Raw genomic sequence first — 16411 nt, 5'->3', positions numbered from 1 at the left:
CCTCCCACCACCCGCGGAGGGGCGGGAAGGGCCCGGCCGCTCCTGGAGAGCGGGACGCCTTTGTTAAGGACCTGAGGCCAGCCCAGGACCCTTCACCCTACAGCCCACCTCACCGCGCGTGCAGCGCTGGCCTGGGGCCTGGCACCAGCTGGCACTCCATTGCTGCTATCATCCTTTTATCCTTTTTTTTTTTTTTTTTTTTTGCAGTGGGAGTCATGACTAACGTCCACTGGACGCCTCGGTTTCTGAGGGTTTCTGAGTGGCCCCTACGGGTGGAGAGCCGCCCCACCACCCCTCTTACAGATGCCAGGGAGTTGGGCACTGCCCACAGCCCCAGAGCGCAGCCCCAGACAGCCACTCCTGGGCCAGCTCTCCCAGTGCTGGGGGTGGGCGCTCTCTCAGGCCAGCTGGCCCTGCAGGTTTCAGAGGGACACGAAGGATGGCGCGGCCCCCTGGCAGTGAGGGCCTCAATTCCCCCGTCCCGAGAGGTGCTAGCTGCCTTCTGCCCCGTGACCTTGGCTTTGCTGGAGCACTTTGCCCCTGCCCTGCCTTGAATCTGTTCTCACATCTGAGGAGTAGGGGCCGGCAACCTTGCTGTGCACGGCTGTCTCCCACCACCCAGCCTCCTGCCCAGGGAGGCAATCGCCGCACACACGTGCCTGCAGGCCCTGGCACCCCAGGCTCGGGCACAGCTGCCTCCGCCTGGGTGGCCAGCTGGGCGTCCAGGCCCAGGTCTCTGCCCACTGCCAAAGCAGATCTCAGAACAATTTGTCATGACGAAACACCATATTTCCCTTTATCTCTGGGCAAGGATTTCTTGGTTCAGGGCAATTAATCCAGGAGCAGCCTCAGCTGAGTGGGCAGCTCTCCTTGAAGATCAAAAGTGCCAGGCGGGTGTTAATTAAGTCATCATCTCAGCCGCCCCAGGCCCCGGTTCAGGATCAGGCCTTTCCAGTCCGGCCTCCCCATGCTCAGTGTTGGTTTTAACTCCCTATTAAATATTTTCCTTTTAAACACACAAACCGCAATGAGGTTTTACATAGCGTATGGGCCTACAATCATTCTGTGAATATTTTGTCAATGAAGACCTCTGGGAAGGGGCACTTGGGGGTTTCAGGAATTGAGGCCAGACCTGGTCTGTCTAGGATGGGAGCCACCTGCCACTGGAGGCCACTGGGCATTTGAAACGTGGCTGGTATGTGCTGTTTGTGTAAAATGCACACGGCCTCCGAGACCTGGTATAGAAATAAAGAGTGTAAAAGTGTTCACTAGTAAGTGTCACATTTGTTACCTGCTGAAAGGATAGCACTTTTGATACATGAAGTCAATAAACTGTTATTGCGACTGATCTCACCCATTTGTCAGTCCTGTGTTTAATGTGGTGGCTTTAGTGAGGTTTCTACTGGACAAGGCTGGTCTGGGCATCCGGAGTTCCTGTCTCCTCAGTGGAGCCAAGCCGGTGAGTATGAGTAGGGCAGGGGCGGGGCGGAAGTCCTGCCCTGGGAAGCCCGAAGCACCTGGAGACCAGAACACCCCGCAGCCTGCTCTGCCCACCACGCGTGCTTGCCTCGTCTGCCGTATGACCCTGAGCAAACCCTTCAGCATCTTGGCGCCTCCCCTCCTGCCTCTGGTAATAGCCAGCCCTGTGGGGCTGCTTTCTGAAACCCTCACTCACACGGCAGGTACTTCCGTGCTGGGCACAGGGCTGCAGCGCTGACACGATGCCCTCGCGGAGCCGGCAGTCTCTCCAGGGAGCAGCAAGCAAGTGGCCAGCGCCCGCGCTTCCAGGTCAGGGAGCTGGGGTGGTCAGGAAGGCCTGCTTCTGAAGGAGCCAGTGCCGAGATCAGGATGGAAGCTTCTAGGCAAAGGTCACACAGCCTACAGCAGCCTGTGCCAAGGCCTGGAAGCAGGAACCGGCGAGGCGTGTCGAGGACCAGCAGGAGGGCATGAGCTGGGACTGGTGGGCGGTGGGCAGGTCCCACAGACCTCGCGACCGTGTCAGGGTCGTGGGCTTGTTCTAGGGGGCAGAACCAACACATGCGGGGGCAGAAAGAGAAACCGGTCCCCCACAGCCGCCTGCCAACTGGCCAGGCCCCAGTGGCAGACCTCACCCCACCGTTGTCTTCAGGATTCATGGCCGAGTTCCTGCATCTTAGACGTGAGCTCCAAGGTTCAAGTCTGGTGGTCACCTGGCTTGAACCCAGAGCCAACGCACTCCTCTTCCCCAGGGGCTGCTGGCGGCCCCGTCCCTCTGTCCGGGCTGTGGATAGGGTGAGGGGTGTAGACAGCCTCCAGATTTGATGGGACTCAGCCCCCAGGGGGAGGCCGGAGTCTGGGGCTCACAGGTTGGTTGGGGAGAGGCATTGATGGCTTCCCAGGCCTCCTAGAGGAGAGATGGTGAGAGCATGTCCCTCCAGAGAGACGGACTCACTGGATGGAAAGGTTTCCCGTGGGGAGGCCGGCACCTCCCGGAGCAGAGGCGCAAGCCAGACCAGCGCCCGCGGGGTCGGCAGGGAGGCGACCTTGGCTCACGGGCGGGGCGGGGGGAGGACATCAGAGTGCCCCAAAGAGGCAGAGTTGCGGGGTGAGCACCCATGCTCCCAGAACGAAGAGGCGCACAGGCTCTGAGCATGAAGAGGAAGGTCAGACGGCAGGGCGCCGGGATCGTCAGAACAGCATGGAGCGCGGGACAGACGGGCCGGGACACGCAGAGCCCGGAAAAGCTGAAGCGACTCCAGAGGAGGAAACAAGAGACGCCGAAAGTCCTGCACGCAGTGCCACTGGGGCAGGTTAGAGAAACTACCCGATTAAATCCTCACTTCTTGCCACGAAGTACATTTCAATGAATAAGAAATTAAGTTGGTAAGCAAACGTTTCGGAACAAACTTCACCATGTATGTCTTGGGGGAGGCCCCCGCCCTCCACTGCAGTGTTCTCACCAAAAGCATTGTCTTGAGGAGGGGAGGACACACCCAGGTTCAGAGAGACTCCAGCAGACACCTGCTCCTGACCCCTCGGAAACATCACCGCCGTGAAGAGAACACGGAGAGAGCTGGAGGTCACCGCAGCACCCAGTCCTGGGCTGACTCCTCCGTCAAGAACAGCAAGTAGCTCGCGGGACGCAGCAGGGTCCGCGGGACAAACATTAGGTGACTGCACCCAGGTAAGACTCCTGGGTGTGGTGACGGTGTCACAGTGGCGTGGGCAGACTCTGCTGTCCTTGGAGACCGTGGTACTGCTGCAGGTGAGGGGTCAGGATGCCAAAGCTTGTTCTCACGTGGTTCGGGGAGCAGGCAGTGGCGCTGACAGGTGATGGACAGACGCACGTGAGCACACACAGGAGGACGGAGCACGGGTCCCCGGGCGGAGACGGGGGAGACGAGCGACGGGTGGCGGGCGGCTGGCTGGCGGCGCGCGGGCGGGGCGGTGGGCGGGCGCTGGATGCAGCTGAAGGGCGCTTGGCCGCCCTTGGCCCTTCCTCCCACTTTTCCGAAAGGTCGAAATGTTCCAAGATGAAAGCTATGAGAAACCGCTAATTCCCGTTTCCTAGTTTTCCCGTAGTTGATCGAACTTCTGGAACGCAGAGGACTTTCAGAGCTCTAGAAGACACAGCACGAATTATGTTTGCGTCACATTTTCTGACTTCAAAACAGACTGTTGGATTTAGAAATTGAAAACAAGTAAAAACATTTTAAAACCTGAACAAAGGGAATCCTTCCGTTGTGTGTTATAATCACGTTTCTGCTGTCCCTATGTATTTTCATCTGCACAGAGTAAGTATATTAAGCCGACACTTTCAAACACATCTGCCGGGGTCTTTGCTCCTGTTGTCTCATGAGAAAACCAGGAGAGATGCTCAGAAGTGACATGGAGACACCTCAGTGCCAGCCGACACCTCAGACACAGCCCTGGGGTCTGCTGTTTCCCGTGCGGGGAGGGCACCAGGCGGGAAGGCAGGGCTGAGGGGGCTGCTTCCGCGGCAGGGGCCAGTCGCGGTCAAAGCCAGTGGCTCCTTGGATCAGGAGCCGTGAAAGTGGCCGTGGCCCCTGACCCCGTCATCCCACGGCTGGGCACTTAGCCCACAAAGACGACCCAGATCCAGAACGACCACAGGTGAAACGGCTCAGGGCAGCACAGCTTGAAACAGCAAACCCTGGAAACAACCGGAAACCCCAGGTGTGAACCGACTGTTTCCCTAACCCTTCCCCTCCGGTGGGAAACTGGGGAGCAGGGTTTCCTGCCGTGGAAACTCCAGCGATGTGTCCGGCAGTCTCACCTCTGTTTTCTCCACCGGATTTGGGGCGCCCTGCTTTTCTCAGTGTTGGCAGAGACAGGGCACTGTCCGTGAGGGGCGCTTGCAGGGAGAGGCTTGTCTGGCATCTTTTCCTCAGTCCTGCAGTGAGTTAATCTTGTTGAAGAAACTCAGTCGCTTCTATTTGGAACGAGCCACGTGGGATCAGAAACCGGGGCTCTGGGCTGGGAGCACCAGGTTCCCACCTCCCTGGGCCTCAAGTTCGGTGAACAGAGCTTCGCCAGCTGGCCCTCCTCCTCCAGGAAGCCATCCCAGGGCCGGCCAAGCCTGGCTCCAGACCCAGCCTCTTGCTGACCCTGTGACGGGGCAAATCATCACAGCTCCAAGCCTGTTTCCCCATCAGGGAAAGCAGGACTCCGGGACCTCGGTTCCAGGACTGCTGTGGAAAGAAAAAGCAGAAGTGATGGAAAGACTCTGAGAGCATCGTGGCCTCCTCCCCATGGCCGTGTCGTCAACCCGGCACGTTCCCGCCTGCGTGTGACCGGCGTCGGAGGAAAGGGCCGTCTTGTGGCAGTGTCGGCAGCCTGGTGGGCTGGCGTCTGGGGGAGGGACCAGGTTGATCTGGGTCAGGGGGAGCTCTGTGAATCCTCCTGGGCGCAGGCATCCTGCCCTCTGGGGCCAAGTGAGGTCCAGGGCACAGAACCTCCTTGTAAAAGAGGCTTCTTCACGCAGCCTGGCCCGCTGGGCACACCCTAGGGGACGTGGAAGGCAGCTCTCCGGAGGCCAGGAGGCCTGGGAGGAGAGGAGGGGTCAGGGGAGTGGGAGAGGAGGAGAGAAGCGGAGGAATGGGGGGTGAGGCGGGGCGGAGCAGGAGGCAGGAGGGAGCACCCTCTCCGCCTTGCCCACATCTGCAGTCACAGGAGGCTCTCCCGCGTCAGCCTGAGCAGGACAGCGGTGCTAGTTGCTGTCACGATGGCGTCCACTCCGCAGGGGGCCCGTGTGCGCCTGTGGGACGTGAAGATCACACCCTTCTCGGTAGCCACACGGAGACGTGGCTGCACACGTTGGACCCCAGTCACAGGGGGCCCCCTAACACCCTCATGCATGAACACCCCCGTGCATGGAGATCCGGCCTGGAGGCTCAGAGGGGAAGGGTGGGCGGGCAGGCTCCCTTTGTCCTTGTCAGTCAAGTCCCGGGTCAGAGAACCGACAGGAGGCCCCCCATTCCGTGTCATCTCCCAGAACGTGACAGCTTCCAGACAGGAAGAGCAGTCACAGCCCACCCCAACAATCCAGTTTGGGGATCAGAACTCTTGTGACAGGGACCCAGCTCACAGTGCCCAAGGAGACAGGGGACAGCTGGGCCAGGGTGAGCGGCGTCAGGTGTGGCTGGATCAGGGCCTCGTCTCAGACTTGCGCCCAGCAGCCCCCGCCTGACCCCCGTGCAGCCCCAGGCTTCTCAGGACTGTGTCTCACTGCCACGCCTGGGGCGCTGACTGTGTCTGGGGGGTGTGGACCCAGTGCCCAGGACTCCTTGGGTCGCCCTCAGCCCCCAGGTTGATGAGACGACACAGCCCCTCCTTGCACCCGGCCTCCCTGAGAGGCTGCCCTGCCCTGGCTCTGACCCCAGACCCCTGGAGCACCCTGGAATTTGAGGCTCACACCTGTGTCCCTGGGGACTCTCAGCTGCCCTTTGGAGGAGTGAGCTGAGGCCCGGGTGTGACTGCCAGAGACAGCCTCTGCCTCCAAGTTGTTTTTCTCAACAAGAGAGAGCAAAGTGCGGAGGGAGTCTTATCCCTGTCCTGCTGTGACCTGCAGGCACCCCTGGGGCAAGGAAGGCCCTGCAACCTCTGGACACCTCTGCACATCCCTGTAGGGGCTCAGGGGGCAGTCACAGCGTGGGCAAGACAGGGCCCGGGCCCGAGGAGCCAGGCCTGGGTCTGAGGACATCCCCGCTCCTGCCTGTTGTGCAACCTTTGGTAAACACTTCCTTCACTGGCCTCAAAGACAGGGTGGGCAAGACAGGGGAAGCAGACCCGCGGTGTCTGTGGCAACGCCCGAGAGGCAGGCGGTCAGCGCAGAGCGGGGCGTGTGTCTGAATGCAGCTGGTATCCCGTGGCCGGTGACGGACAGGTTGCACAGGGTGCTCTCTGCAGAGACGCCAAGCCCAGTAAACAGCAGGTGCTCAGTACCAGCAGCCCTGAGAAAGGAGCCCTGGGCTTGGGGACCGCGGCAGCCGCTTGGGTTCCCTTGGGCCGGGTCTACTGAGCTCGCGTTCACCTGGGCAGGAGCCCCTTCCTGTGTCCCCCGGCAGGAGACCAGGCCGGTCCTGGGACGGCCGCCCTCCCTGGAGGCCGAGTCTCAGCGTCTGCTCACGGCTGCGTCCAGGGCCGTTCCCGTCTCCCCTCCCTGGACGGTCTGCCAACCCCCCCACCTTGCAGGCTCCCACATGGCCCCCACGCTGACCATCCTGCACTGGGGTCTCCAGCCCAGAGCTCCCTTCTGAACCCCAGGGCCCTTCAGGCCAGCACCTCCCCAACCAAGACGATCCCCCAGACCTACCTCTGAGTTCTGGGGACACCATCCCCTCACCCCTACTGCTAGGCCTAGGAGTCTCAGAGCCAACAGTGAACTCTTTCTTACTCTGTACCTCTGAGCGGGCAGGAAACCTTGTCTACTGACTCTCTGAAATTTGACCAGTCTTCAGTCCTCGCCTCTGAGCCAGCCACAGCCCCACCCCTTCCCTTTATCCCATGTACCCCAAGACTGCACAGTCAGTGATCCTTTCAGAGGCGAATCCGCCCAGGTCACTTCTGCTCCAAAGTTACCCTAATAATCTCTTGGCTGGAGAAACCCTCCAGGAGATGCTTAAATGACGCCCACCCTCGTGCGAGATGAGAGCAGGGTCAGGCTGCAGGCGAGTCCAGCCTTGATGATGGAGAAAGGGCTCTGCCAGCAGGCTCCCTCACCACCACCAGGGCCCTCCCCGGAACTACAAAGCGCTTTCCCCGGCAGATAACAGGTTATAAATAAGTCTGTCCTCCCCACCAGCTCCCTCTGCCAAAGCTGATGGGTGGAGGCAGATGCAGGCCATGAGAAAGCAGGCCCTGGGGTCCGCAACGTGTTCCATCCGCAGATGTCGGGGTCCGGCCCAGCCTGACCCCGCTCTGTCTCCCGAGAGACCCCAGGAGTCAGGACCACCCGGGTTCTGAAGGCAGCCTGACCTCCCCACCGCACACAGCGCTTCCACGCACCACAGGGAGCCACACGCCTTCCCACCACGACTAGGCCTTTGAAGAGGCCTCCGACGCCACCGAGGGTCTGACTAGGACCCTGAACTCCAGAGCAGCCGCGGGGTCCTGGGCGAGGGCAGCTCAGCCCCTGGGAAGACCCCGCCTGAATCTGGCCTGACTCTTCCTAGTGTGTTCGGGGTGTGAGTCAGGTCTCCCCGGCCGCAGTCTCAGTATCCCAGGAGGATAAAGTCTGCTGTAGCCCCCTACTCCCACCAAGCGAATGGTCCCAAGGCAGACAGTGAAGCCACAGCCCAGAGAGGAGAGCTCCGGAGGCCAGGGCTCTGAGCGCTGGGCTGGTGGACCTGTTCGTCAGCCTGACAGGAAGTGGGGGCTCCTCCTGTCCGTCAGCCTGACAGGAACTGGGGGCTCCTCCTGTCCGTCAGCCTGACAGGAAGTGGGGGCTCCTCCTGTCCGTCAGCCTGACAGGAACTGGGGGCTCCTCCTGTCCGTCAGCCTGACGGGAAGTCGGGGCTCCTTCTGTCCGTCAGCCTGACGGGAAGCAGGGGCTCCTCCTGTCCATCAGCCTGACGGGAAGCGAGGGCTCCTATCCGTCAGCCTGACAGGAAGTGCGGGCTCCTTCATCCATCAGCCTGACAGGAAGTGGGGGCTCCTCCTGTCCGTCAGCCTGACAGGAAGTGGGGGCTCCTTCATCCGTCAGCCTGACAGGAACTGGGGGCTCCTTCTGTCCGTCAGCCTGACAGGAACTGGGGGCTCCTCCTGTCCGTCAGCCTGACAGGAACTGGGGGCTCCTCCTGTCCGTCAGCCTGACGGGAAGTCGGGGCTCCTCCTGTCCGTCAGCCTGACGGGAAGCAGGGGCTCCTCCTGTCCATCAGCCTGACAGGAACTGGGGGCTCCTATCCGTCAGCCTGACAGGAACTGGGGGCTCCTCCTGTCCGTCAGCCTGACAGGAACTGGGGGCTCCTCCTGTCCGTCAGCCTGACGGGAAGTCGGGGCTCCTTCTGTCCGTCAGCCTGACGGGAAGCAGGGGCTCCTCCTGTCCATCAGCCTGACGGGAAGCGGGGGCTCCTATCCGTCAGCCTGACAGGAAGTGCGGGCTCCTTCATCCATCAGCCTGACAGGAAGTGGGGGCTCCTCCTGTCCGTCAGCCTGACAGGAAGTGGGGGCTCCTTCATCCGTCAGCCTGACAGGAACTGGGGGCTCCTTCTGTCCGTCAGCCTGACAGGAACTGGGGGCTCCTATCCGTCAGCCTGACAGGAACTGGGGGCTCCTCCTGTCCGTCAGCCTGACAGGAACTGGGGGCTCCTATCCGTCAGCCTGACAGGAACTGGGGGCTCCTCCTGTCCGTCAGCCTGACGGGAAGTGGGGGCTCCTTCATCCATCAGCCTAACAGGAAGTGGGGGCTCCTATCCGTCAGCCAGGAAGTGGGGGCTCCTATCCATCAGCCTGACAGGAAGTCGGGGTTCCTTCTGTCCGTCAGCCTGACAGGAAGTCGGGGCTCCTATCCGGCAGCCTGACAGGGAGTGGGGGCTCCTATCCGTCAGCCTGACAGGGAGTGGGGGCTCTGCGGTTGTGAGCTGGAGGCCTCAGTTCTGCTTCCTTCAGAGCGAGTGACCGCAGCTGGGCAGAGCCGAGGCAGCCCCCACGGCTGGTCCTGGGAAGTCCCTGCCGCTGTTGGCACTGGTGACTCAGGCCAGCCCTGCTCCACCCAAAGGGGATCACCAGGCCCGCCCTGACTCAGAGGTGCCCACTGGCTCTGGCACATGCGGGAGCCCCAGCGCTGGGCCCCCCTCAGCCTCTCAGGAGAAGCAGGGGGGTTACAAACACCAGGACTGAGAAGCGGGCAGCAGTGACCAGCAGTCTAATGCCCAGAGGGAGAGCTGGCTTATACTCTCCTGAAGTGCCCCCAAGATGCCCGCCCACCCACCTCTGGCACCGTGGGTTTGAGGCGGGAGCGGCCCACACATCCGTCCTACCTGCCACCTGCCTGGGGCAGGACACGTGCAAGGAGGAGCCTGGGGGACATGCCAACGTCCAAGGGTGGGGGACGGGTGGCCTGGGTGCTGGGAGGCCCTAAAACCGCCCGTGCTCATCAGGCTCCGGGCAGCAGCTCCCAGCCAGGGTGTCCCCAAGGCCCCGAAGGCCACCCTTGGGAGTGGACACCCCAGCCAGGCGTCTTCTGGCACTCAGCCACCGTGAGGACCAGAGAAGAGCAGCCTGCACGTGACCCCGGGCCCCCCGCCAGCCCAGGCCTATTAGCGGGAGGATGCAGCCAGGCTCCCCAGGAGCGCCTCCTGATCCAGGGAGCCAAGGATGGATCCAAGAAGGCTTTCGGGAGGAGGTGGCATTTGAGTGGAGCCTTGAAGGATGGCAGCCAGTAGCAGGGCTCCTCTGCCAGGAACTCTCCTTCCAGCCAGGCCCCACCCATCTTATCTTCCTCTCAGGGGAGCTGGATCGCAGGGACCTTCCTGTGAAGGGCAGCGGAGCCTCCGCCTCTCTGCCCCACGCTGCAGAGCTGTGCGTCACCCGTCTGGAATGTGCTCTCCATTCCTCCGCCTCCCCCGCCCCCTGTGCCGCCTCCCCTCCCCTTCTCCTCGGCTCCCTCTCTCCCCCGGCTCCCCCCTCCCCTCCCCTGCCCCCCCCCGCCCTCCCCCTCCACCCCTATCACCTGCCCCAGCCGTGCCAGGGCGGCCACCTGGCCCAGAGACTGGGTCTGGGGATCTGCAGACCACCGCCCCACCCCAACCAGGTACCGGGCAGAGGGAGGGGCACCTTCCCAGTCAGGGGAGGATTTCCCCACAGGCCTCCCTCCAGCCCGAAGGGCAGAGTCAGCACCCTCTCTTCGCCGGGGCCCAGCGCAAGGCCACGCACTCAGCTCAGCCAGCCAGGCAGAAGACCCCAAGGCCCTGCACCTCCGGTCCTTTCTTCATGGGATTCCGGCTCCCATGGAGACTGCACCTGTTGGGGGGGGTGTCCTCATGGAGGAGAGGAGACTGTACCTGTGGGGGTTCCTCTTGGAGGAGGGCTGACTGTACCTGTGGGGGGTCCTCATGGAGGAGAAGAGACTGTACCTGTGGGGGGTCCTCTTGGAGGAGGGGTGACTGTACCTGTGGGGGGGACTTATGGAGGAGGGGTGACTGTGCCTCTCGTGGGTCTCCCTGGGGGAGGGGTGACTGTGCCTGTGGGGGGTCCTCCTGGGGGAGCCAGGTCTGCAGGGAGGAGGGCTTGCGATCCTGCGAGGTCTTTGCCTGCTGCCCACTACCACCCAGGCCCCCTGCTCGGCATGTGACCTGCGTGGTGCCAAGGGGTCACCCAAGTGGGCCTGGGCAGCTGTCCCAGGTGGGAGCCAGACCAGAACAGGAAGGTCGGTGACCAGGGGCACGAATTTGGAGGGGTCACAGGTCCGGATCCCACCCCAGGCTCCCGGCAGGGGAGATCACACCTGGGAGGCTCCCCCCGGAGCCATCTGACTCCCCAAGGCCACCCCGGGCCCAATGGCTGGTCCCTAGCGCGTCAGCGCTCACCGCTGAGCAGCCACCCTTCTTCCTTCCCAGAGCGGCTCCCTTGCGTGGGGAGCTGAGGGGCTCAGGGCGGCAGGCAGGGCCTCAGGGGCTCAGCACATGGGCCGCTGCGCTCAGCTGGCCGTTCCGTGCCGACAGTCCACCCCTCGAGACCAGACTCCCCGAGAGGAAGGACACTTCCGAGGCCCTGGGCCGGCGGGGCTGTAGCCAGGCAGTGGAGTCGGGAGCGGTCCACCCCAGAGGCCCTCTCAACGCCGGCCAGGCCCTGGGGTGCCCACTAAGGCCTGAGAGAGGGGGTCAGTGAGTGAGCGAAGCATGAGGGCACCAGCCTGCCCTCCCGGTGGCCTCCTGGGAGCTGGGTTCTGACGGGTCCACTGAGCCCCTCAGCCCTGGTCCAAGGGCGACCCTGCCAGGACACAGCGGCAGACGCCTGAGGGTCCCAGAAGGGCCTGGGGCCCCAGCGCTAGGGCGCTGGCTCCCCATTGGGGTTATCAGATCCTCCTCCTCGCTGGCCCAGGAGTCCCTGCCCTGGCACCCGCAGCCTGGGTCACAGGGACAGTGCGTGTCCAGGACCGGAGCCAGCGACCCTGGCCCCCTCCCAGCACCGTTGACACTTGGTATCTTCAGGATGGCCCATCTCACGACCTGAGCGCGACCGCCCGTGAAGGTTCTGCGCGCGACGGCGTCCACACCAACAGGCGGGGCATCCCCTTCCGGAAGGCCGCGGGCCCACGGTTCCATCCTGGGCTCTGAGTCCCTGGAGCTCCCTCTGCGGCCCCAGCCGCTAGGACATCACGCAGGAGGCCCCGTGCAGAGGCCACAGAAGCTTGAAGCCCGCCCCCCACTCCCACCCCCCGGGAAGGCCCGAGACCCCCCCACTTTGGGGGCAGGGATTCGGGGAGCAGAGGGAGCTGGGACTCCCCAGCCGGTGGTCCAGGACCCGGGGGACTGCAGCGGGTGCAGGGGGGCAGGGCTGTAGGCTCCCTGACACAGGGCTCTAGGGAGGGAAGCGGGGTCCAAGAGACAGCGGGAAGCCAGTGGCCAGCAACCATGGGGCCTGGACTCCGGGAGGGCGCAGAGGGGAGAGCAGGGAGGCAGAGGCAGCCAGGCTGGGGCCATCACCCACGGCGGCGGTGGGCTGAGAGGCCGGGCTTCTCCACACAGTGAGAGAGGACGTGACCTCAAGGAAACCCTCTCCAGCCCAGGGTGGCCAGACTCTGGCCACTGCTCCCTGGCCCCACCTCCCAACCAGCCCTCAGGCCAGTCTCTTGGCCCAGGGCATCCCCGACCCAGACCCCAGGGAGCGGCCGTGGCCTTGGGCGGGGGTTGGGACCAGGCTCTGCCCCCACCCGCAGTGACCCCTCCAGGCAGGTGCTACAGGTAACCGGCACTCGGGCGGGAATCCATGGATGCTGGCTAATTGGAGTGTTCGCACTGGGATTATCTAAATTCGTGAAGGTTTCCTGTCACGGCTTATTCAGTCTACAGAAAAAATGCAGCAGGAGTTCCTAGGAGTACCCCTGCATGCTCAGGGGCTTTTCCTTCTGAAGCACGAAAAACTCAGCTGGAGTGTGTTTGGAAACGATGAAAATCTTACCAAAAGCAAAATAACAAGTTTTCTTCTGGCTGGGGCAGCTTGGAGGAGTTGCAGGGGACAGCGGGCCTCCAATCTGGGCTCTGGCCTCCCCACCCGGGCTCTGCCTCTGGGTCTCAGCACTGCCACCCCATCTAGGGCTCACGGGCTCCCTAGCGAGCAGCCCAGTTCATTCTGCTCTTTGCAAGGGCTTTTGTGCAGGTTTAGTCAATCGCACATTCATTCAACAAACCTTTGCGTGCCTGCTGTGTGTCTGGGGCTGGGGGACAGCGTGGAACAGAGCCGGCAGGGGAGACACACCTCCTGGAGGAGCTGGGCTGGACCAGAAGGACCCCAGCCAGTAGGACGCAGAGAAGGGGTCAGCAGCACGTGCTCGACCTACGCCCACCGAAGCCTGTCTGGTGGGGACCGAGTTCTGGAAACTGGGAGGTGGCGGCGTTCTCAACAAGCCTGCCGGCTCTCGATGCCTCTCCTGTGGGGTGGTGGGGTCTGCGTCCCCTCCCTGAATTCAGGTAGGCTGGTGGAGGTGATCCTGGGTGACTTGGGCTGCCCGGTCCCAGGAGGGAGCGGCCCGCTCCTGCTTGGCTGGAAGAGCTGCTCCCGGGGACTTCAGGGCCCTGTAGAGGGTCTTACTGCTGAGGCCACCACGCGGCGCGGAAACCCGGCCACGCGGAGGGACCTGGGGCTCCAGGGAACGTGGCGTGTCAGTGCTGAGCCTCTCCCAGCCGGACTCCGGGCTCTGGAGCTGGGAGAAGCCCACCTCCCCACCAGCAGGGGCCAGAGCAGTTGTCTCAAGCTCCAGGATTTGGGGTGACTTCACAAAGCAGCTGCAAACTGGGCCCAGGGCAAGCCGCATGTGCTGGAGAAGACACGCTCACCGCCTGCAGAGAACTGAAGCCCGGCCCCAGGGGCGGGAAGAGGGGGCACGGGGACGCACCACCCGCTGGCTTATCGGGGAGGGGGCACTGCAGCTGCCTTGAGGGCAGATGGGGCGGGGTGAGGGGGGTGGGGGAGGAGCCTCCAGCCAAGAGTGGCCCAGAGAGGGCTCAGGTGGAACCCAAGGACCCCAAGGCGGGGCTCGAGCCCCACACGTCTGGGCACAGCCGGGGCCTGGCCATCATCGATAATGTGGGTGACATGGTGAGATGTCCTGTGTCACAGCAGCTCCAAGCCTGACCCCGTGCCGAGGCCTGCACACACGATCCCGTCTCTCGGGCACAGCTAATCCGGGGAAGCGCGCATCGCCAGTCCCACATTAGACGAGACGGCCAAGCCCCGGGGAGCTGAAGGAGCTGCCCGAGGCCACAGAGCCCCCAGGAAATAGGGCCAGCGCTCCCAGTGCCAGCCCCAATGTGTCACGCTGTGGGGGCGGGCCTGGGGTTGCCTGGCTCATTGTCCGGTGCATTCCTGAAATACACCAGCCTGATTTATTTTTCCAGCTGCCAAAAAAAAGAATGTTTGGCCAGTGAGGTTGGTGAGGGAACTCCAGTCTGCACTGGAAGGGAGGTCTCCACTGGAACGCCGCCAGGCTGTGTCCTCGAGGCAGACCTGATAGCAAGCTGGAGCGGGGCCTGCTGGGAGCCGCAGGATGACCCAGCCCCCTCCCACACGGCTGAATCAAGTCCCACGTGTGGGCTTAAAAGCGCGCGGTGCACGTGTAGCAGCTGGCTTCGCTGGGCAGCACCCATGAAAAGCTCTGAGGCCCTCGGTGGCCCCCATGAGCACCACGGGCCTTGAGTCTCCAGGCCCAGGTTAAGACACTGAGAAGGCCCTCCTGCCGGTGGAGTCCAGTTTGAACAGACCAGATGACCCCTGGAAGAGGGGAGCTGCTCGGCACAACAGGAGGTGGGGCTGCAGCAGAGCTGTGAGTCATCAGCTTCCCAGAGCAGCCACAGCCCAAGGGGCGAGAGAAGTCCAGAGGGGAGCAGGAGGTCGCTGCGGTCGGTGGCATCGGGACAGTCTTCCTGGCAGGACGTGGGCTGGCTTCCCGCACTCGGACGGGAAAAGGCAGACCCCAGGGGCCCATCTGGGTCTGAGCCCCCGTGGCCTGCAGGAGCCCCTAGTCGCCCAGAAGGGCTGGCCCCTGAGGAAGTGGAGGGGGATGCCAGGCTCTCTCCAGCCTGGCAGTGGTGGGCTGGGAGGGAAGTACCCGACCCCAAAGTGAGTCATCACCCGCTGGCTGATTCAGCCACGGAGCAGGGTGAGGCCAGGCCCGGCCACAGCATGGTCATCACTGAAGGCCCAGCTCACCCAGCAGGCTGTGTGGGCTGGACACACCCTGCAGGGCCCCTCTTGACAGCTGGGACCTCATTTCTTGGCACTTTGGGGGCAACTGCCCCCCTTTGACAGACGGGGAGGTCGGGACAGTGCCCCATCCTGAGACCTGAAGGGCAGAGCTGCGCAGGGAGCCTGGGGCAGCCCTGAGTACTGGCACGCAACAGCCACCTGCGGGCTCCTGGCCTCAGGTCCTCCTGCCAGGATGCGCAGCTCTGCAGGAGACAGGCTGCCACCCACCGCCGGGGTTGCCGGGCACAGGACACACTGATGCCAGGTGGATGGGCGAGCCTGCCGTCCTCCTGGCCAGGGCAGCCCCCCAGGCCACCCCACCCAAGCCAGCCCTGGCCCCACCTGAGCCCAGGTCAGGGAGGGGCTTTGGGACCACCGTGTGTTCCAGAAACATCTGGAGTGCATTCCTAGGGGGTTTAGAGGAGGGGTGGGTGGGGCTCAGAGACGGCAAGGGACTTGTCCAGGGCCACGCAGGGAGCGGCAGAGCTCTTGCTCTGTGGAGACAAGGGCTGGGGCAGGGCAGGCAGGGGTGCTGGGAGGGGAAGGCTTGCTGAGGCCCGGGTGCCCCCTCTGCCCGCCTCTCCTGTCCCAGGAACGCCACCAGGGAAAGGAAGCCCGAGGGTCGCCCTGGCCACACAGTCCCAGGACCTCCAACAGCACGGATCAGAGTCGCCCAGCCCCGAGTTCTGCAGCGGCCCCCGCCAGCCTCCTGGGGGCACAGAGCCGTTCCCACATGCCGCCGCCCCGGCATCCCCAAGCCCTCGGACACCCAGGCTCTGTCCCTCCCAAGAGAGGTGCACCGGGCTGTGCGGGCACCTGCACCCAGGTGCCCCCGCAGTGACGTCTCGTGAGACTCCGGGGAGAGACTGCGAGGCCCTCTCGCCCCAACCCAAGCCCTGCGTCCTGGGGGTTTGTCGCCCGAGGCTCATACAGCGGGTCACCCCTGGGGGTCGGCATTTCCTCTCAGCTCCATTCCCTGGAGACCCGCCCAGGCAGCCGCTAAACCCACGGGCTGCTCCTTGTGCCCGAGTCGCAGGGGGTGTGGGGCCCTCGCACTCAGCCACTCGCCCAAGAGCACGTCCAGGCACGTCCAGCTCTGAGGATGCGGCCGCGTGGGGCTCCCTGTGCGGGCGTCCGGGAGAGCAGGTCTGCATTCTCCGGGCTAAGTGCCCAAGCTGTCCTGGCTGCGGCCGGCAGAGCTCTCTGCTTGCTTCAGGTTTGTGGGGGGTTTCATATCATTCTGTGGCTTGCCTTTGTTTAAATTAACTGACTTGTTTCTGGCGGCAGCGCTGGGTCTCCACTGCCACGCGGACGCGCTCCCGTCGTGGTGAGCCCGGGCTTCCCACCGCGGGGGCTTCTCTTGCTGCAGAGCCCGGGCCTCAGGAGCTGTGGCACAGGGGCCTCGCTGCTCCGAGGCACGTGGGATCTTCCCAGACCAGGGATCGAACCCGTGTCCCCTGCACCGGCAGGCGGACTCCCACCCGCTGGCCACCAGGGGGTCCTGGCT

The 16411-nt window shown here is 63.6% G+C and overlaps 1 long non-coding RNA gene across 1 annotated transcript; it reads left to right on the top strand.

Annotated features, from left to right (window-relative positions):
• Positions 1–300: 300 nt before the first annotated feature.
• Positions 301–3707, top strand: LOC138429622 (uncharacterized). The gene is made up of 2 exons (XR_011252866.1): positions 301–2789; positions 2911–3707. It is a non-coding gene; the product is annotated as an uncharacterized lncRNA (long non-coding RNA).
• The last annotated feature ends 12704 nt before the right edge of the window (positions 3708–16411 follow it).

Source organism: Ovis canadensis, chromosome 24, assembly GCF_042477335.2.
Source record: "Ovis canadensis isolate MfBH-ARS-UI-01 breed Bighorn chromosome 24, ARS-UI_OviCan_v2, whole genome shotgun sequence".
In the NCBI taxonomy this organism is placed as follows: Eukaryota; Metazoa; Chordata; class Mammalia; order Artiodactyla; family Bovidae; genus Ovis; species Ovis canadensis.
Note: the sequence above shows the minus strand (reverse complement) of the source record. Positions and strands in the feature narration are given on the sequence as shown.